The 22,775-nt window shown below is 45.7% G+C and overlaps 1 protein-coding gene across 1 annotated transcript in view; it reads left to right on the plus strand.

Annotated features, from left to right (window-relative positions):
• The window catches only part of LOC116988377 (exostosin-1-like), a 216,782-nt gene that overhangs the window by 74,849 nt on the left and 119,158 nt on the right, over positions 1-22,775 (plus strand). The window lies entirely within an intron of this gene.

Below are 22,775 nucleotides of genomic sequence, written 5' to 3' on the forward strand. Positions count from 1 at the left end.
TTTAATGGGAACCCGAGGGGTAACCTTTTTACACAAAGGATGCTGGGTGTATGGAACAAGCTGCTGGAGGAGGTAGTTGAAGCTGTTAGTATCACAACATTTAAGAAACATTTAGACCTGTACATTGATATGGTAGGTTTAGAGGTATATGGGCCAAACGCAGGCAGGTGGGGCTCGTGCCGATGGGACATGTTGGTCGGTGTGGACAAGTTGGCCCAAAGGGCTTGTTTTCACGCTGAATGACTCAGTTGCCCTGACACTAATCTCTGGACCACTCTCCCAAACCATCTCTTGACCATTTCTCAGTCAAGGTGCCAATTGAAACATAACTCTTTTACTTGGCTTTCAGTCTCTTGTTCTTTAGAGATTGTTTTAGGTGTGGCACAGTGACACAGAGATAGAGTCGCCATCTCACAATGCCAGGGGCACGGTTTCGATCCAGGTAAAGGTCGAACCTCTTTGGACCCAAGAGTTAAAACCCAACTAACTCCCTTCTTGTTTTTTGGCCACTTGTTCTAATGTTGTTGTTTGTGTAGCAGCACCAAATTTTAGAATATTGAATCAAAACCTGTCTAAATGTCCCTTAAATGTTGCAAGGAACTGCAGATGCTGGTTTATACCAAAGATAGACATACATGAGGGCCGAGTGCCGGAGTAACTCAGTGGGGCAGGCAGCATCTCTGGAGAAAAAGGATGGGTGAAATGTGTTTGAGTATGGTTCAGTACTGTATTTACCACTTCCTCACTGTGGCACCTTGGTGATTGGAGTCCATGCAATGTTATAATGTTGCTGCATTATGGTACTTGGAGTTATTTATTGGTGCAGTGTGCCTGTGGTTGCCCTGATGTTATGAAAGCTCATGTGTAATTGTGAGTCTGTCTTTGTGCTTAAATTAGTTTGCGATTTAATTGTAGGTGCTCTTTGCTATTTCAAGCCTTTGAATAACTGGGAGGCAGGAGATTCATTCATTTAAATTATATCAGCCAAACTGTTTTAAAAAATTGTATGGATGTTGCTCAGTTAATTTTTAATTAGGTAAAAGTTGATGGTTTCTGGATGAGCTAACAGAGAGCATTCTTTTGATTCAAACTCCAAATGACATTGATTTAAATTAAAATTGACCTCTCCAATCTGCAAACCACAAGTACCAATCTTCAGCTGATGGCTTGTAATAAAAAGGGGGAACTGCAAATGCTGGTTTATGCCAAAGATGGACACAAAATACTGGAGTATTTTAAGGGTGGCATGGTGGCTCAGCAGTAGAGTTGCAACCACCAGAGAGCCGGGTTCAATCCCGACTACGGGTGCTGTCTACACAAAGTTTGCACGTTCTCCCCGTGACCGCGTGGCTTTTCTCCGAGATCTTCAGTTTTCTCCCCCATTCCCAAGACGTACAGGTTTGTAGGTTAATTGCCTTGGTAGTGTAAATTGTCCCTAGTGTGTGTAGGATAGTGTTAATGTGTGTGGATGGCTGGTCGGTGTGGACTCGGTGTATCTCGAGTTGTATCACTAAACTAAACGAGACTCAGCGGATCAGGCAGCATCCCTGGGGAAATTAATAGGTAACGTTCATCTGTAGAAGGGGCACAACCTGAAATGTCACCCATCTATTTTCTCCAGAGATGCTTCCTGACCTGCTGAGTTTAGTTTGGTTTAGTTTCGGGATATAGCGTGGAAACATGCCCTTTGGTCCACTGAGTCTGCACCAACCAGCGATCCCCGTACACTAATACTGTCCTACACACTAGAGACAATTTACACTCTTTACCGAGCCAATCAACCAACAAACCTGTACCTATTTGGAGTGTGGAAGGAAACCGGAGCACCCGGGGAAAACCCATGCGGTCACGGGTAGAACGTACAGACTCCATACTGACAGCACCCGTAGTCAGGATCGAACCTGGGTCTCTGGTGCTGTAAGGCAGCAACTCTACCACTGTGCTACTGTGTCGCCCCATTTATTCCAGCATTTTGTGTGTATCTTCAGATGATGGCTGTCCAGTTTCGGCTGACGTTACTAATGTTACCGCTTGCTACCTTCAGGTTGAAGGTAGAGGAGCCTGAAGACTGCAACAACCAGGTTCAGGAATAGCTACTTCCCCACAGCCATCAGGCTATTAAACCTGGCTCGGACAAAACTCTGATTATTAATAACCCATTATCTGTTATTTGCACTTTATCAGTTTATTTATTCATGTGTGTATATATTTATATTATGGTATATGGACATACTGATCTGTTTTGTAGTCAATGCCTACTATGTTCTGTGTGCTGAAGCAAAGCAAGAATTTCATTGTCCTATCAGGGACACATGACAATAAACTCTCTTGAACTTGAACTTGCTTGGACATTTGCGCCTTGGATTCCAGTCAACCCCTCAATGGTTTCACTCTGGTCTTCCAGCCGGAAGATTGCGGGTTCAAGACTCATTCCGTAGATCAGGGAAGAAAATCTAGATTGATCCTTCCATGTAGAAGATGTGTCACACTGCCTGTCTTCAACCAAGGCGCTGCATAATTTCCAGATGCATGAAACATCGCTGGTGTAAATCTTTCAAAGCGCAGTAAAGGAGTTCTCCCTCAAGTCCTGACCAATATTTATTGCAGAACTATTGGCTGCAGCATTTCCTGCATTATCATACTGGTTACACTTCAAAAGTGCTTCATCAATTATGAAAAGTGTTATAAAAATGGAAACCTTCTATTTCTTAATGCAGATTTTAGGATTGGTTTCCAGGTTGTGCCAATGCCTTAGCACAGTGCAGCATAGGAACGGGCCATTTGGGCCACAATGTCCGTGCCACTAACGTGTCCGCTTCAACACCCACCCCCGGCCACGCATTCAAGGTTCCTCAGTGAAACGCCATCTCATCTTTGATCGGACTATACTGGGCTTTATCTTGCACTGAATGTTATTCCCTTTATCATGTATCTGTACACTGTGGATGGCTCGATTGTAATCAGGTATCGCCTTTCCACTCCTTCTTCTTCTTTCGTGTGGCATGCACAGCCTGAAGTTGTTGGACAACTTGTTCTATTTGATCTTCCATTTTGTACACGTCGAGTTGATTGCATTAGTCGAAATAGGGCAAACCACGTGAAGGTTGAAATCTTCCACCCCGCCTTTCCGCTGACTGGTTATAGGTATGTTGCAAAACCTACCTGAAGCGTCGCTGAAAATCTGTCGCTGTGTGTGTGCGCGATTTTGGCGCCGTTTAGAGGGGGGCGGGTTTAAAACGCGATTTTCTCTAGGCTGTTCAAATCGAAGATGTTCAGCCTAGTTAATTATTAACGAAAAATCGCTGAAAGACCCCGTCGCAAAAGCTATTATTAGTTTTAAAGGCCTCGTATAATAGTTATAGTAGTTTAAAAATCAACCTCTAAACCCGCGAACACCAGCAACCGCAGGGTCTCATAAAGCAAATAGCAGAAGGTAGGCTGTATATTTTTACATTAAAAAGGGCTTCTAAAGATCCCTTTATACAAAGTTTAATATTGCGAGTAGCTCATTTTGGGCCCATTATATCCCGCAGTATTTTTCTCGGCATTTGAGGGCACAAATCTACCGCAATGTGAACGTTCTAAACCAGCGCGTTCACAGGAACCCACCGGAAAGCTGATTTAAATGGACTTTAATTTACAGCAATTGAACACTAAATTCCTTCCATTTGGTCTATAAATTAATGTAAATGAGATTTAAAAATCATGTTTTATTGTGAATTATTTGTGAATATTATTTGGACATTTAGGCTATTTAAAAATGTTAATCATTTATTAAGAAATGGATAGATGTTTAGATCTAGTAATTGAAGTCTGAAATTAGCTACAATTAGGTAACTAACTAATTATATGCTTTAATTTCAGGTCATCCAAGTAAGATAATTTTATATTTGTTTCAGAATGCTTCAATCTATGATAACTGAAAATTTCATTCAGTTCTCTTAATTTTTAAGAAAGTTATGGGCTTTTGACTGTTCACGATCACAGCTTTTTTGTTATGTCCATAGAAAATCAATAGGGAACAAGATGCTCATTTCCCAGTATGAAAATGGCCATAACTTTTTTAATACTTGAGATATGAAAGTGAATTAGGTGTCAAATTAAACTTATTTTTATGCTTTATCTGATGGGATAAATTGCAGACTTGATTTTTAAAATCTCAAAATTTTGTAACATTGCTACTGGTTAGCACGCAACACAAGCTTTTCACCGTACCTCGGTACGCATGACCGTAAACCAAATTCGGCCAGAGTACAAACAAAACTCCTAGTTAATCACCCCAAACCCTCCCAGCAAAGGTTCTGTTTCAATATCTGCGTTTTCTTCTCTTCCCCAGTGGAGAGCGGTGCCCATTCATTTGGCTGGGGGGGTGAGGGGGGGGGGGCACTGATGGCGTGGTCCTAATGCTGGTCATGCGGTAACGCCATCTTTAAGGTCCAGTCGCACCAAAAATAAATTTAAAACTCTCAACTTCATAAATGGCCATCCAGCTTTGAAGCAGTGAAATGTTGACACAAGGAATTGCAGATGCTGGTTGACAAGACAAAAAGAGGCAAAGTGCTGGAGTAACTCAGTGGATCAGGCAGCATCTCTGGAGAGAAGGAATAGATAGGTGAGGTTTTGGGTTGGGACCCTTCTCCATACACAAAAGAAAGGTCCCGACCCCAAACCCCGCTTTTCCATATCTTCCACAGATGCTGCCTGACCTGCTGAGTAACTCTGGCACTTTCTCTTTTTTGTGAGGAATGTTATTTTCCCCGGGTGTTTTAAACCTCAAAACTAAGACTGATATGTGATTTGTTTTGCAAATATTCTAAGGACCAGGGAACCAAGTGGGTTCATAGAGTCAAGTAGCAGATAATTGGAATCTAACTTAATGGTGAGTAAACCAAATGACCGTCTTCTGTTACTCTGGTCCTAACCCATCATTGCATTCACCTGACATCCAATGCAGGCAGAACAGTTGGTCTGAAGAAGGGTCCCGACCCAAAAGCCACCTGTCTATTTTCTCCAAAGAAGCTGCCTGTCCCGCTGAGTTACTCCAGCAATTTGTGTCTATCTTTGGTATTAGCCCGCATCTGCAGCTCCCTTTTATTACAGTACAAGTTGGTAAATGTGGAGAATGATGGGTTCAATGCATTCTGTTGAGGTTCTGCATTACACCCCTGAACCTTGTTGACAAAACTCTGGAACCTGGCATCTTCAGTCTCCTATAAGCTATGCTTTCACATGATGACTGCAACTTGCACCTAGAGTCATAGAGTCATACAGCATGGAAATAGGCCCTTCGGCCCAACTTGCCTACACAAGCCAAGTTGCCCCATCTATGCTAGTTCCACTTGCCCGCATTTGGCCCATATCTCTCGAAACCGTTTCTATCCATGTACCTGTCCAAATGTTGTTATAGTACCTGTCTCAACTACCTCCTCTTGCAGCTCGCTCCATATACCCACCACCCTCTATGAGGGGGGCAAGTTGCCCTTCAAGTTCCTATTAAATCTTTCCCCTCGCCTTAATCCCAAGTCCTCTAGTTCTTGATTATCCTACTCTGGATTAAATACTCAGTAATACAAATACAAATTGCTCATTCCACATTCCATTACAATGAATGTGGAGCACTATTTTATAACTGGTTGCTGTAAAATGAGTTATATTTGATTTTCCTCTCAGTCTCATAATGAAATGATAGATAAATTTAGGTTCATATGAGGGTGAAGGAGCTGTGGAGGCCATTTTGGAGGAGCTACATCCCGAGAGAGGGTTGGGCCTTCCATGTTGTTGGTAGGAATGTGCGTGGTGCCATCTTTGAGCGATTGCCTCCCATTTCACATGCTGTTAACCATCAGCATTTTCATCTGCAGGGAAGGTCTGTCGACAGAACCTGGAGCTATATTTAGTCGCTGCTTCTGTGTTGCCAGAGGCTACTTCATATTGCTGCACATTTCTTTTTAATCTTCATGATGAAAAAGCAAGTTGAGTGAAAAATCACCCTCGCCTAATAAAATGGCACGTAGACTCTCAAAGGACCGAACGGCCATTCTGTTGCTGTAGTTCTTGGCACAGATCATTCCCTCACAGGACGGGACTTCGTTCTGTGACATTCAGGGAGTATCAGCCCTCACCACATGAGTACGTCAGAATACCAGCATAAATTCAATACCAGCCAAAGGTTGAGCTCGGTTGAAGTATCTATCCACGAATGTACATTGCTCTGGGATGCTCTGGGCAGAGCAAGACATTTTTCTTAAAGTCATGAATTGGACTTGAAAGAGGGGATTTGTGGCAAACAGTGGCGCGCTGGATCTAAAAATATTGGTTGCCAGGAGACAAAGGGGACCCACTTCATCAGGGGCCCACTTGGTATAGGGGACCCACTTCATCAGGGGCCCACTTGGTATAGAGGACCCACTTCATCAGGGGCCCACTTGGTATAGGGGACCCACTTCATCAGGGGCCCACTTGCCATCGGGCAAGCTGACACCCTGGCCAGTCTGCCACTGGCAGAGTATGGGGATGATACGAAAATAGGTGGAGGGGCAAGGTAATTTAGCGAAAGCAGGGACTCTGCAGAAGGACTTGGACAGGTTGGGAGAGTGGGCAGAGAAGTGGCAGATGGAATATAGTGTAGCAGAGTTGTGCATTTTGGTAGTAGGAATAAAGGCGTAGACTATATTCTAAATAGGGTGAGAATCCAGACATTAGAGGTGCAAAGGGACTTCGGAGTGCTGGTGCAGGATTCCCAAAAATGACCTTATGACCTTATTAAGCAGAAGCAATAATGGAACTAATTCTGCCTCTGTCCTGCCTCTCTACAAGGAGGCCTCTGTCCTACCTCCCTACAAGCACATTCCCTCCAACAGACCAAAGCACTTGGTAAATGTATGAACCACTTATGCAGTAGAAGGCTGTTGAAGGCCTATGTATCCATTCTCAGTTTATGGCGTGGACTTTATCCCAAGTGGAATAAAGAACTGTTAAGCGAGTGAGAAAATTATTTGTTGGCTGTACCACAGAGACAGTGAAGGAGAATTATAAAAGAGCTCTGAAGTATCAAAATGATCCTGATATTGTGTGTGGCTTAATGTGTTCACCTGTTCGACCTTATGTATCTTATAGATGGGTCTTATAGAGCTGTATAAAATCATGAGAGGAATAGATGGTGTAGATGCATCGAGTCTCTAGCCCAGAGTAGGTGAATCGATGACCAGAGGACATAGGTTCAAGGTGAAGGGGAAAAAAATTAATAGGAATCGAGGGGTAACGTTTTCACACAAAGGGTGGTAGGTGTATGGATCAAGCAGCCAGAGGAGGTAGTTGAGGCTGGGACTATCCCAACATTTAAGAGGCAGTCTCCCAGGTACATGGATAGGACAGGCTTGGAGGGATGTGGATCAAAAGCAGGCAGGTGGGACTAGTGTAGCTGGGACATGTTGGCCGGATGGGCAAGTTGGGCCGAAGGGCCTGTTTCCACACTGTATCACTCTATGACCCCCCTGATTCTAGCGTGCATGAACAGTCTGGCTGTTGATGGCTCTTGTTTATTGTTGATGGGTTTGTGCAAGCTTGTTCTCCCTATCAAAACATAGCATCTTCGATGCCTGCACGCACATTTGCGAGTGTTTCCAATCTCCTGCTCGACTGGACATAATGTGACCACGAATGCACTCCCTTCTCATCCTCTGCTGTCTGCGCGTTTAATGACTTGTGTTTTCAGTGGTGTAGACCATGTGCGTGGAGGTGGGGAAGATGATTATTCACAGGCGGTGAATATTAACAAGGTAGCAAGTAATAATTATGGTCAGTAATCAAATGCCTATTCCCAGTTGTTTGCCAATTGAGTGTTAAGGGGAACAAGTGGCTGAAATGAGGTTATTAAGTTGTAATTAATTGTCTTTGTCTAATTGGCACCAGCCAGCGCAGGATGTCAATCGTTTGTCTTTGTTTATTGACTCCCAGCAAAGGCGAGCAACTCTCCCATTTACTTTGTTGCTGTGTAATGTGCTGCATGCAGTCTGACATTGCGTTCAGCCAGCTCTGTGAGCCATGTTGGCCAGTTGCCTGTGGCGACTTGACGTGCATGGGGGCAGGTGCAAGGTTTTCAAGGCAGAGGTTGTGACGTTAATGCAGGCTTGGACTCGCAAAACAAACCAGACCTGGGACCCTCACTTAAATACTGCCTCCCCCCCCCCCCCCCCCCCCACACACGCACACCACACCAGTGCAGTGCTCTCCCAGTGCCGCCAGTGTGACACTGCCCGTGTGCCAGTGCAGAACTCCTCCACCTGCCAACGCACATTCCCACAGTGTTGTCCCTCTGCCAGTGTGCCGTATATTTACACAGAGAGTGGCTGATATCTGGAACTTGCTGCTGGAAGAGATGGCAGAGTCAGATCCATTCACTGCCTTGAGACATCTAGATTGCCAATTAGATTGCCATGTTTTTACTGTTATTATGTGTGAAATGCTTAAGTTTTATGTGCGATGCTCCGGTATTCCCTGGGAAACGTCTTCTCATTTTGCACTGTACAATTGTTGCTTTACAAGATGACAATAAAGGTTGATTTGATTTGATTTGATTTGATTTGATTTGATTTGAAAAAGGCAGTACGTAGATGTAGGCAAATGGGATTAGTGTAGATAGGCATAAAGGTGAGGTGAGGTATTATACTGAGGTATTATGAACGGTTCTCAGGGATGGAACCCGGCTGTAACATGGTGGAGCTTTGATTATCAGCAATTGAATCACAGACTCTTAACTGCACCTAAGGAGAACCTTCAGCTTACTTTGTCTGTGGCATCAAAGAGTTTACCAAACTCCATCTAGATTCCATGTATAGGAAGGAACTGCAGATGCTGGTTAAAACCGAAGATAGACACAAAAAGCTGGAGTAACTCAGCGGGACAGGCAGCATCTCTGGAGAGAAGGAATGGGTGGCGTTTCTGGTCGAGACCCTTCTTCCGACTGAAAGTCACAGGAAAGGGGGGAAAAAGAGATATAGACTGTGATGTGGAGAGGCATGGAACAGTGAATGAAAGATATGCAAAAAAGCAACGATGATAAAGGGAACAGGCTGCTGTTAGCTGCGTGTCGGTGAAAACAAGAAGCTGGTGCTTCATTTTTGGCGTACAGTTCAGCAAAATCTTCCATACACGAGCACATTCATACCCAAGTACAAGAGTGTAAAGCCCCTGTCCCACTTAGGCGATTTTTTTGGCGACTAGGCTGCCACCACATGGTCGGGGGGGTGAGGCCTGTATGGGCGTGAGTAGTCTCCTCAAGTCGCCTAAAGAGTCCTAACGTTGTTCTGGTGGCTGCTGGATTTTGAAATTGTGTGGTAGGTTGTGTCGCCAGGATGACGCAGTTTGACGTTGGATGTCGCCGGGGCCTGACTTTGGTGAATTCCATTTGCGACTACCTACGCCAACCGGCGACTGGTATCGGCGACTGAATTGGCTTCGGCTGTCTTCAGTTGTCACCGACTGGGTCGTTACTTGTCGTAGCTTGTCTCGGGTGGACGTAGGTTGACTTTGGTTGTCATGGGTTGTCGCCTGTGTGGTCATAGGTTGTCGTAGGCGTGATTGTAGGTGGACGTCCTAATGGCTAGCCGGTTGTCGGTAGCTTGACGTTGACTGAGTGGTAGCTTGTCCTAGCTTGTCGTAGACATTGTCGTGCGGGGGGGTCCAGTCGCCGCCCTTTCGGCGACCTGCTACGACTGTGGCAGTCGCCGAAAAAATCGCCTAAGTGGGACAGGGCCTTAAGGATTCTGGATAGTGAGGGATGACATTCCCTCTTGGTCACCTTGCCGTGCTGGGAGACCAAGTTTCGAGATGACCAGAGAGCGTCTTGCTCTGGTCTTCCAGCATCACGCGATGACCAACTCTAACTGTGATCCCGGCACCGACCCATATTGCTTCTGGTGATCTGAGCATATACAGGCTGATGTGATGTCCAGATTTTGTACATCAGCCTCATGGAGACATGGAGCCACATTTGAGTCATCCTGTTCCCAAGGCACCACGTTTCAGAGCCACGAACTATGTCAGGGATGTTAAAACGTCTGCCAGAGTCCTGTGTACCCCCCAATAAACATTTTAAAAGTCAATAAAATAAAATCCCACGCTGGTTTTAATTCCTTTCCCACCTCAGGCTGCCAGCTTTAATTAGACTCATTCTTGGATCACTCACTGCATCCTACAACATTTGCTCCCAAAGCATCTTGAGATTGTACTCCTATTCCTTATGTCCTTATGACCTTGCCCTCTCAATTAAGCTGCCTTAACTTCCATCTCCGATGTTCATGTTCTTGCAGCATAAATAGGCCATTCGGCCCATCAAGTCTACTCCACCATTCAATCTCCGTTTTCCTATCTACCCCATTTTCCTGCCTTCGCCCCGTAACCCCCTGACACACTTACTGATCAAGTATTTGTCAATCTCCGCCTTAGAAATCTCCATTGACTTGGCCTCCACAGCCGCATGTGACAATGATTCACCTCCCTCTGACTAAAGAAATAAGTCTTCCATCTCCTCATCTCCTTTCTAAAGGTATATTTTTATTCTGAGGCTCTGGCCTCTTATCCTGGAATGGAACCATCTTCTCCACATCCACTCTATTATCCTATTGTTCTTAATAATATATTATTACAATAGCAATAAAGCAAAAATCTCATCTTTTTAAGTCTCAACTCGAAACGTCAATAGACAATAGACATAGGAGGAGGCCATTCGGTGATCATGGCTGATCATCCCCAATTTAAAATTCTTTATGGCTTTTCATGGGACAATGAGATTCACTGCCTCTACTTCCTCAGAAGATTGAGGAGATTCAGTATGTTAAGTATGGAACTTCTACAGGTGTACAGTGGAGGTCATATTGACTGGCTGCATCACAGGCTGGTTTAGCAACTCAAACACCCAGGAAGGAAGGAGATTACAAAAAGTGGTGAACACAGTCCGGTCCATCAATGGCACTGACCTTCCCATCATTGATGGGATCTGTAGGAGGCGATGCCTCAAAATGGCAGCCATCATCATCAATGACCCCCCCCCCCACCCTGACTACGCTTTCATTTAATTCCTGCCATCGAAAAGAAGTGTTTGGAATATGAAAACCGGGAACTCCAGGTTCTTCTCAACAACCTTCAAGATTTTGAACACTACAAAGTGCTATGAACGGTGGACTCAAAGTTTTTTTTGCATCAGTATTAGAGTTAGTGATTTATCGATTTAAAAAAATTTATCATATGTTATCGAAGAGAATTGTGTTTACACATCTGTTATGTGGCTGCATTGTTCAGATGTCGATACATATGACAATTAAACACTCTTAGTAAACAAAATCATGAGAGGACTAGATCGGGTAGATGCACAGAGTCTTTTACCCAGAGTAGGGGAATCGAGGACCAGAGGACATAGGTTCAAGGTGAAGGGGAAAAGATTTAATAGGAATCCGAGGGGTAACTTTTTCACACAGAGGGTGGTGGGTGTTGGGTTACAAGCTGCCAGAAGAGGTAGTTGAGGCTGGGACTATCCCATCATTTAAGAAATAGTTGGACAGGTACATGGATAGGACAGGTTTGGAGGGTTATGGACCAAGCGCAGGCAAGTGGGACTGGGGTAGCTGGGACATTGTTGGCCGGTGTGGGCGTGTTGGGCCGAAGGGCCTGTTTCCACACTGTATCACTCTATGACCCTTGGCTCCTGACCTCAAAATGCTGGAGACTCTGGTATTGTGTTGGAAGGTTGATATCCTGCATTCCACTCATTCTAAAACTTGCTGCAGCCTTGCTGCAGAACCTGAAACAATGACATTATGTAATCACTGATTGCCAAATTGACTTTTTATTAGCATTTTATTATATTTTATTGGCGCATTCGTTTTTGTGAGTGCGACAACAAATATTTTACATTACAACACTTGCTTTTTAATTAAGCTCCAGCTGCCAGTTGCTATGTCACATAAACTGAGCAGACTGAAAGATTCTTTGGGAATGCTGGATTTGGATGAAGGTAACATGGAACTCACACACCAATACGTTGGCAATAGCAGAGATTGTATTCAAATGACTGTTAGGAACCAACAAGTTTTAGTTTACTTCTTTAGAGTCATGCAGTGCAGAAACAGGCTCTTCAGTCCAACTGGTCCATGCTGACTAAGATGCCTCATTGAGCTAGTCCCATTTACCTGCATTTGGCCCATGTCCCTCTGAACCTTTCCGTCTGAAGAAGGGTTTCGGCCCGAAACGTCGCCTATTTCCTTCGCTCCATAGATGCTGCTGCACCCGCTGAGTTTCCCCAGCAATTTTGTGTACTTTCCGATATATAGATGTTGGGAGGTCATGTTGCAGTTGTATAAGACGTTGGTGAGACCGCGTTTAGAGTATATCGTGTTCAGTTCCGGGCACCATGTTATAGGAAAGATGTTGTCAAGCTGGAAAGGGGACAGAGAAGATTTACGAGGATGTTGCCAGGAGTACTGTATCACTCTATGAATTGAATTGAATTGAATTGAATTGAATCCTTTATTTGTCATTCAGACCTTTCGGTCTGAACGAAATGCTGTTGCCTGCAGCCATACATGTAATAATAACAAAACACAATAAACACAAATTAACATCCACCACAGTGAGTTCACCAAACACCTCCTCACTGTGATGGAGGCAAAAGTCTTAGAGTTACTGTCTCTTCCCTCCTCTTCTCCCTCTGCGCCGAGGCGATACCCCACCGGGCGATGGCATCAGTCCCGCGGTTCAAGCTCCGCGGCCCGGGGGTGGTCGAAGCTGCCGCCCTCCAGTCCAGCGGACGCAGCTGTTGCAACGGGTGCTCCGGAAAACAGGCACCAGCCTGTGACCTGCGAGCTCCCGACATTGTCCTCCACTGGCCCGCGGCCGAGCCCCGGATCCAGGTCGCCGCCGCCAGAACGCCGCCTCAGCCGCCGTAGCACCGTCTCCGCCCCGCACTGGGCCGCCCACAAGGCAGCGTCTCAGCCCCGCAAGCACCTTCCAGCCGGGAGCCAGTCCGCCCACACGGCAGCGTCTCAGCCCCGCACCGGGCTGCTCACACGGGAGCGCCTTCCAGCCAGTAGCCGTGCCGGCCGCACGGGAGTGTCTCAGCCCCGCGCCGTCCGCCCTCACCGGAGCGCCGAGTCGTGCCGCTGCCCGAACGCCGCCGCCACAGCTCGAAGACGGCCAGCCTCGCGTTGGTGAGTCCTGGCTGGCTCTACCTCCGGGCCCTCGAGGTCGGTCGCAGGTTGGAGGCCGCCAGCTCCGCCATTAGGACTCAGCGCAGACGGGGGAAGAGAAGGGGGATACGACAAAAGTCGCATTCCCCCCGAAGGGAGAGACAGAAAGCTCTGTTTCACCCTCCCCCCACACACATAACACCACCTAATAACCAAAAAAATTACTAAACTAGACAAAAAAAACAACACAAAAAGTAAAAACAGACAGACTGCAGGCGAGCCGCAGCTGTATCACAGCGCCGCCACTTCCGAATTTGTGTCTATCTTTGGTATTAGCCCGCATCTGCAGCTCCCTTTTATTACAGTACAAGTTGGTAAATGTGGAGAATGATGGGTTCAATGCATTCTGTTGAGGTTCTGCATTACACCCCTGAACCTTGTTGACAAAACTCTGGAACCTGGCATCTTCAGTCTCCTATAAGCTATGCTTTCACATGATGACTGCAACTTGCACCTAGAGTCATCGAGTCATACAGCATGGAAATAGGCCCTTCGACCCAATTTGCCTACACAAGCCAAGTTGCCCCATCTATGCTAGTTCCACTTGCCCGCGTTTGGCCCATATCTCTCGAAACCGTTTCTATCCATGTACCTGTCCAAATGTTGTTATAGTACCTGTCTCAACTACCTCCTCTTGCAGCTCGCTCCATATACCCACCACCCTCTATGAGGGGGGCAAGTTGCCCTTCAAGTTCCTATTAAATCTTTCCCCTCGCCTTAATCCCAAGTCCTCTAGTTCTTGATTATCCTACTCTGGATTAAATACTCAGTAATACAAACACAAATTGCTCATTCCACATTCCATTATAATGAATGTGGAGCACTATTTTATAACTGGTTGCTGTAAAATGAGTTATATTTGATTTTCCTCTCAGTCTCATAATGAACACCGAGGATAGATAAATTTAGGTTCATATGAGGGTGAAGGAGCTGTGGAGGCCATTTTGGAGGAGCTACATCCCGAGAGAGGGTTGGGCCTTCCATGTTGTTGGTAGGAATGTGCGTGGTGCCATCTCTGAGCGATTGCCTCCCATTTCACATGCTGTTAACCATCAGCATTTTCATCTGCAGGGAAGGTCTGTCGACAGAACCTGGAGCTATATTTAGTCGCTGCTTCTGTGTTGCCAGAGGCTACTTCATATTGCTGCACATTTCTTTTTAATCTTCATGATGAAAAAGCAAGTTGAGTGAAAAATCACCCTCACCTAATAAAATGGCACGTAGACTCTCAAAGGACTGAACGGCCATTCTGTTGCTGTAGTTCTTGGCACAGATCATTCCCTCACAGGACGGGACTTCGTTCTGTGACATTCAGGGAGTATCAGCCCTCACCACATGAGTACGTCAGAATACCAGCATAAATTCAATACCAGCCAAAGGTTGAGCTCGGTTGAAGTATCTATCCACGACTGTACATTGCTCTGGGATGCTCTGGGCAGAGCAAGACATTTTTCTTAAAGTCATGAATTGGACTTGAAAGAGGGGATTTGTGGCAAACAGTGGCGCGCTAGGTCTAAAAATATTGGTTGCCAGGAGACAAAGGGGGCCCACTTCATCAGGGGCCCACTTGGTATAGAGGACCCACTTCATCAGGGGCCCACTTGGTATAGGGGACCCACTTCATCAGGGGCCCACTTGGTATAGGGGACCCACTTCATCAGGGGCCCACTTGCCATCGGGCAAGCTGACACCCTGGCCAGTCTGCCACTGGCAGAGTATGGGGATGATACGAAAATAGGTGGAGGGGCAAGGTAATTTAGCGAAAGCAGGGACTCTGCAGAAGGACTTGGACAGGTTGGGAGAGTGGGCAGAGAAGTGGCAGATGGAATATAGTGTAGCAGAGTTGTGCATTTTGGTAGTAGGAATAAAGGCGTAGACTATATTCTAAATAGGGTGAGAATCCAGACATTATAGGTGCAAAGGGACTTCGGAGTGCTGGTGCAGGATTCCCAAAAATGACCTTATGACCTTATTAAGCAGAAGCAATAATGGAACTAATTCTGCCTCTGTCCTGCCTCTCTACAAGGAGGCCTCTGTCCTGCCTCCCTACAAGCACATTCCCTCCAACAGACCAGAACACTTGGTAAATGTATGAACCACTTATGCAGTAGAAGGATGTTGAAGGCCTATGTATCCATTCTCAGTTTATGGCGTGGACTTTATCCCAAGTGGAATAAAGAACTGTTAAGCGAGTGAGAAAATTATTTGTTGGCTGTACCACAGAGACAGTGAAGGAGAATTATAAAAGAGCTCTGAAGTATCAAAATGATCCTGATATTGTGTGTGGCTTAATGTGTTCACCTGTTCGACCTTATGTATCTTATAGATGGGTCTTATAGAGCTGTATAAAATCATGAGAGGAATAGATGGTGTAGATGCATCGAGTCTCTAGCCCAGAGTAGGTGAATCGATGACCAGAGGACATAGGTTCAAGGTGAAGGGGGAAAAAATTAATAGGAATCGAGGGGTAACGTTTTCACACAAAGGGTGGTGGGTGTATGGAACAAGCAGCCAGAGGAAGTAGTTGAGGCTGGGACTATCCCAACATTTAAGAGGCAGTTTCTCAGGTACATGGATAGGACAGGCTTGGAGGGATGTGGATCAAAAGCAGGCAGGTGGGACTATAGTGTAGCCGGGACATGTTGGCCGGATGGGCAAGTTGGGCCGAAGGGCCTGTTTCCACACTGTATCACTCTATGACCCCCCTGATTCTAGCGTGCATGAACAGTCTGGCTGTTGATGGCTCTTGTTTATTGTTGATGGGTTTGTGCAAGCTTGTTCTCGCTATCAAAACATAGCATCTTCGATGCCTGCACGCACATTTGCGAGTCTTTCCAATCTCCTGCTCGACTGGACATAATGTGACCACGAATGCACTCCCTTCTCATCCTCTGCTGTCTGTGCTTTTAATGACTTGTGTTTTCAGTGGTGTAGACCATGTGCGTGGAGGTGGGGAAGATGATTATTCACAGGCGGTGAATATTAACAAGGTAGCAAGTAATAATTATGGTCAGTAATCAAATGCCTATTCCCAGTTGTTTGCCAATTGAGTGTTAAGGAGAACAAGTGGCTGAAATGAGGTTATTAAGTTGTAATTAATTGTCTTTGTCTAATTGGCACCAGCCAGCGCAGGATGTCAATCATTTGTCTTTGTTTATTGACTCCCAGCAAAGGCGAGCAACTCTCCCATTAACTTTGTTGCTGTGTAATGTGCAGCATGCAGTCTGACATTGCGTTCAGCCAGCTCTGTGAGCCATGTTGGCCAGTTGCCTGTGGCGACTTGACGTGCATGGGGGCAGGTGCAAGGTGTTCAAGGCAGAGGTTGTGACGTTAATGCAGGCTTGGACTCGCAAAACAAACCAGACCTGGGACCCTCACTTAAATACTGCCTCCCCCCCCCCCCCCCCCCCACACACGCACACCACACCAGTGCAGTGCTCTCCCAGTGCCGCCAGTGTGACACTGCCCGTGTGCCAGTGCAGAACTCCTCAACCTGCCAACGCACATTCCCACAGTGTTGTCCCTCTGCCAGTGTGCCGTTTATTTACACAGAGAGTGGCTGATATCTGGAACTTGCTGCTGGAAGAGATGGCAGAGTCAGATCCATTCACTGCCTTGAGACATCTAGATTGCCAATTAGATTGCCATGTTTTTACTGTTATTATGTGTGAAATGTTTAAGTTTTATGTGCGATGCTCCGGTATTCCCTGGGAAACGTCTTCTCATTTTGCACTGTACAATTGTTGCTTTACAAGATGACAATAAAGGTTGATTTGATTTGATTTGATTTGATTTGATTTGAAAAAGGCAGTACGTAGATGTAGGCAAATGGGATTAGTGTAGATAGGCATAAAGGTGAGGTGAGGTGTTTTACTGGGGTATTATGAACGGTTCTCAGGGATGGAACCCGGCTGTAACATGGTGGAGCTTTGATTATCAGCAATTGAATCACAGACTCTTAACTGCACCTAAGGAGAACCTTCAGCTTACTTTGTCTGTGGCATCAAAGAGTTTACCAAACTCCATCTAGGTTCCATGTGTAGGAAGGAACTGCAGATGCTGGTTAAAACCGAAGATAGACACAAAAAGCTGGAGTAACTCAGCGGGACAGGCAGCATCTCTGGAGAGAAGGAATGGGTGGCGTTTCTGGTCGAGACCCTTCTTCCGACTGAAAGTCACAGGAAAGGGGAAAAAAGAGATATAGACTGTGATGTGGAGAGGCATGGAACAGTGAATGAAAGATATGCAAAAAAGCAACGATGATAAAGGGAACAGGCTGCTGTTAGCTGCGTGTCGGTGAAAACAAGAAGCTGGTGCTTCATTTTTGGCGTACAGTTCAGCAAAATCTTCCATACACGAGCACATTCATACCCAAGTACAAGAGTGTAAAGCCCCTGTCCCACTTAGGCGATTTTTTTGGCGACTAGGCTGTCACCACATGGTCGGGGGGGTGAGGCCTGTATGGTCGTGAGTCGTCTCCTCAAGTCGCCTAAAGAGTCCTAACGTTTTTCTGGTCGCTGCTGGATTTTGAAATTGTGTCGTAGGTTGTCGCCAGGATGACGCAGTTTGACGTTGGATGTCGCCGGGGCCTGACTTTGGTGAATTCCATTTGCGACTACCTACGCCAACCGGCGACTGGTATCGGCGACTGAATTGGCTTCGGCTGTCTTCAGTTGTCACCGACTGGGTCGTTACTTGTCGTAGCTTGTCTCGGGTGGACGTAGGTTGACTTTGGTTGTCATGGGTTGTCGCCTGTGTGGTCATAGGTTGTCGTAGGCGTGATTGTAGGTGGACGTCCTAATGGCTAGCCGGTTGTCGGTAGCTTGACGTTGACTGAGTGGTAGCTTGTCCTAGCTTGTCGTAGACATTGTCGTGGGGGGGGGTCCAGTCGCCGCCCTTTCGGCGACCTGCTACGACTGTGGCAGTCGCCGAAAAAATCGCCTAAGTGGGACAGGGCCTTAAGGATTCTGGATAGTGAGGGATGACATTCCCTCTTGGTCACCTTGCCGTGCTGGGAGACCAAGTTTCGAGATGACCAGAGAGCGTCTTGCTCTGGTCTTCCAGCATCACGCGATGACCATCTCTAACTGTGATCCCGGCACCGACCCATATTGCTTCTGGTGATCTGAACATATACAGGCTGATGTGATGTCCAGATTTTGTACATCAGCCTCATGGAGACATGGAGCCACATCTGAGTCATCCTGTTCCCAAGGCACCACGTTTCAGAGCCACGGACTATGTCAGGGATGTTAAAACGTCTGCCAGAGTCCTGTGTACTCCCCAATAAACATTTTAAAAGTCAATAAAATAAAATCCCACGCTGGTTTTAATTCCTTTCCCACCTCAGGCTGCCAGCGTTAATTAGACTCATTCTTGGATCACTGCATCCTACAACGTTTGCTCCCAAAGCATCGTGAGATTGTACTCCTATTCCTTATGTCCTTATGACCTTGCCCTCTCAATTAAGCTGCCTTAACTTCCATCTCCGATGTTCATGTTCTTGCAGCATAATTAGGCCATTCGGCCCATCAAGTCTACTCCACCATTCAATCTCCGTTTTCCTATCTACCCCATTTTCCTGCCTTCGCCCCGTAACCCCCTGACACACTCACTGATCAAGTATTTGTCAATCTCCGCCTTAGAAATCTCCATTGACTTGGCCTCCACAGCCGCATGTGACAATGATTCACCTCCCTCTGACTAAAGAAATAAGTCTTCCATCTCCTCATCTCCTTTCTAAAGGTATATTTTTATTCTGAGACTCTGGCCTCTTATCCTGGAATGGAACCATCTTCTCCACATCCATTCTATTATCCTATTGTTCTATATAATCTATTATTACAATAGCAATAAAGCCAAAATCTTCCGTTTTTGAGTCTCAACTGGAAACGTCAATAGACAATAGACATAGGAGGAGGCCATTCGGTGATCATGGCTGATCATCCCCAATTTAAAATTCTTTATGGCTTTTCATGGGACAATGAGATTCACTGCCTCTACTTCCTCAGAAGATTGAGGAGATTCAGTATGTTAAGTGTGGAACTTCTACAGGTGTACAGTAGAGATCATATTGACTGGCTGCATCACAGGTTGGTTTAGCAACTCAAACACCCAGGAAGGAAGGAGATTACAAAAAGTGGTGAACACAGTCCGGTCCATCAATGGCACTGACCTTCCCATCATCGATGGGATCTGTAGGAGGCGATGCCTCAAAATGGCAGCCATCATCATCAATGACCCCCCACCCTGACTACGCTTTCATTTCATTCCTGCCATCGAAAAGAAGTGTTTGGAATATGAAAACCGTGAACTCTAGGTTCTTCTCAACAACCTTCAAGATTTTGAACACTACAAAGCGCTATGAACGGTGGACTCAAAGTGCTGGATTAACTCAGCGAGTCAGGCAGCATCCCTGGAGAACATGGATAGGTGACGTCTCGGGTCGGGACTATTCTAAAGAAGAGTCTCAACTCGAAACGTCAATAGACAATAGACAATAGGGGCAGGAGGAGGCCATTCAGCCTTTCAAGCTAGCACCACTATTCAATGTGATCATGGCTGATCATCCCCAATTAATAACCCGTTCCTGCCTTCTCCCCATATCCCCTGACTCCGCTATCTTTAAGAGACATCCATGTTCTCCAGGGAAGCTGCCTGAACTGCTGTTACTCCAGCACTTTGTTTTTTTTGTAAACAAACATCTGCAGTTCCTTGTTTCTACATATGAACCATGGACTTTTGTGGTTACACTAAGGTGCTCATGCATTTTTTGCATCAGTATTAGAGTTAGTGATTTATCGATTTAAAAAAATTTATCATATGTTATCGAAGAGAATTGTGTTTACACATCTGTTATGTGGCTGCATTGTTCAGATGTCGATACATATGACAATTAAACACTCTTAGTAAACAAAATCATGAGAGGACTAGATCGGGTAGATGCACAGAGTCTTTTACCCAGAGTAGGGGAATCGAGGACCAGAGGACATAGGTTCAAGGTGAAGGGGAAAAGATTTAATAGGAATCCGAGGGGTAACTTTTTCACACAGAGGGTGGTGGGTGTTGGGTTACAAACTGCCAGAAGAGGTAGTTGAGGCTGGGACTATCCCATCATTTAAGAAATAGTTGGACAGGTACATGGATAGGACAGGTTTGGAGGGTTATGGACCAAGCGCAGGCAAGTGGGACTGGGGTAGCTGGGACATTGTTGGCCGGTGTGGGCGTGTTGGGCCGAAGGGCCTGTTTCCACACTGTATCACTCTATGACCCTTGGCTCCTGACCTCAAAATGCTGGAGACTCTGGTATTGTGTTGGAAGGTTGGTATCCTGCATTCCACTCATTCTAAAACTTGCTGCAGTCTTGCTGCAGAACCTGAAACAATGACATTATGTAATCACTGATTGCCAAATTGACTTTTTATTAGCATTTTATTATATTTTATTGGTGCATTCGTTTTTGTGAGTGCGACAACAAATATTTTACATTACAACACTTGCTTTTTAATTAAGCTCCAGCTGCCAGTTGCTATGTCACATAAACTGAGCAGACTGAAAGATTCTTTGGGAATGCTGGATTTGGATGAAACGTAACATGGAACTCACACACCAATACGTTGGCAATAGCAGAGATTATATTCAAATGACTGTTAGGAACCAACAAGTTTTAGTTTACTTCTTTAGAGTCATGCAGTGCAGAAACAGGCTCTTCAGTCCAACTGGTCCATGCTGACTAAGATGCCTCATTGAGCTAGTCCCATTTACCTGCATTTGGCCCATGTCCCTCTGAACCTTTCCGTCTGAAGAAGGGTTTCGGCCCGAAACGTCGCCTATTTCCTTCGCTCCATAGATGCTGCTGCACCCGCTGAGTTTCCCCAGCAATTTTGTGTACTTTCCGATATATAGATGTTGGGAGGTCATGTTGCAGTTGTATAAGACGTTGGTGAGACCGCGTTTAGAGTATATCGTGTTCAGTTCCGGGCACCATGTTATAGGAAATATGTTGTCAAGCTGGAAAGGGGACAGAGAAGATTTACGAGGATGTTGCCAGGAGTACTGTATCAGTCTATGACTCTTTGTATCAATTCCTTTCCTATCCATGTACCAATTCTTTGCGATTTTATGTGTATTTTTTTACATTTTATGCAGAATTTGGATATTGTACCAAGTATGTTTTTGAGTATGAGAAATATTTGAGGTTTGACAACTTTAATTGTAACTCAAGGCAGAGGCATGGCTCATCTGTCTGTCATTGTTTGTTTTTTTGTTGTCCATTGTCAGCATCCATCACCCCTAACACCACCTCTGGCTTTGGAAGAAGCTGGCTTTCATTCCTTAATGTCAGGAAACAAAGATTTCCAACTACCTGAAATTGAGTCATACTTCCTGCCTGCCCTCACCTGCAGCTTTGCAGCATCAGTTTTATCTGGCAACCCTCGTGCGTGCACACTCGCGCCTCTCTCTAACAATAGTAGCATCTGGGATGGAGGACAAGGAGGGCAGGGATGGAGTTCAGAGAATATCTCTGCTCATTGAGTCTGTACAAGCTCTATAAAAGATCGCTTTAAACTTGCACAAGTCGAGTTGTTTCTGAATGATTGATACTTTATTATCACATATGACATGTCACGGTGAAATTATTTGTTTTGCATACCATACGCACGGTATGCAAAGAGTCACCACACGAAGGGTATCGACAAAGTTACAAAGTATTCATTATAGTCCCCAATGGTCCCTCTTCGTTTCGGCATCCCCCCTCCCTCCCCCCCCACCACGGCAGGTCCTTCTTTGTTCTCGGCGCCCCCACCCCCAATGCTGAGCCTCCAGCCGCACTCTCTTGCGAACCATTCCAACACCACCCGCCCTTCTAAACGAGTTTTGGGTGTCTTCGTTCAAAGACAGGTACGTGGATAGGATAGGTCTAGAGGGATATAGGCCAAATGCAGGCAGGTGGGACTAGTGTGGATTGGTCATGTTGGCTGGTGTGGGCAAGTTGGGCCGAAGGGCCTGTTTCCACGCTGCATCACTCAATGACCATGCCTCTATGACTCGTGGACATGCACCCACAGTCTCTTCGTTTACTAAGAAGTTTGAAGCCCCAGGTCAATGTTTGCAGTTCAATCAACTTTCCTTTAGGTATGAGAAGTCCAGTGCTAGATGGGACTGTGGCCAACCCTAACCTGAAACGCCATGTTTATTTTTCTTTCCACAGATGCTGCCTAACATGTTGAGTATCACCAGCCATTTGTGTTTTGTTGCAGAGGACACTTGTTTTTGTGCCTCTGTTTCATGTGATAGGAGCAGAATTAGGCCATTTGGCCCATCAAATCTACTCCACCATTCGATCATGGGTGATCTATCTCTTCCTCCTTACCTCATTCGCCTGCCTTTTCCCCATGACCTCTGACACCCGTACTAATCAAGAATCTATCTATCTCTGCCTTAAAAATATCCATTGACTTGGCCTCTGCAGCCGTCTGTGGCAAAGAATTCCACAGATTCACTACCCTCTGACTAAAGACCTTTCCTTTAATT

The sequence above is a fragment of the Amblyraja radiata genome, chromosome 27, assembly GCF_010909765.2.
Source record: "Amblyraja radiata isolate CabotCenter1 chromosome 27, sAmbRad1.1.pri, whole genome shotgun sequence".
Taxonomy (NCBI): Eukaryota; Metazoa; Chordata; class Chondrichthyes; order Rajiformes; family Rajidae; genus Amblyraja; species Amblyraja radiata.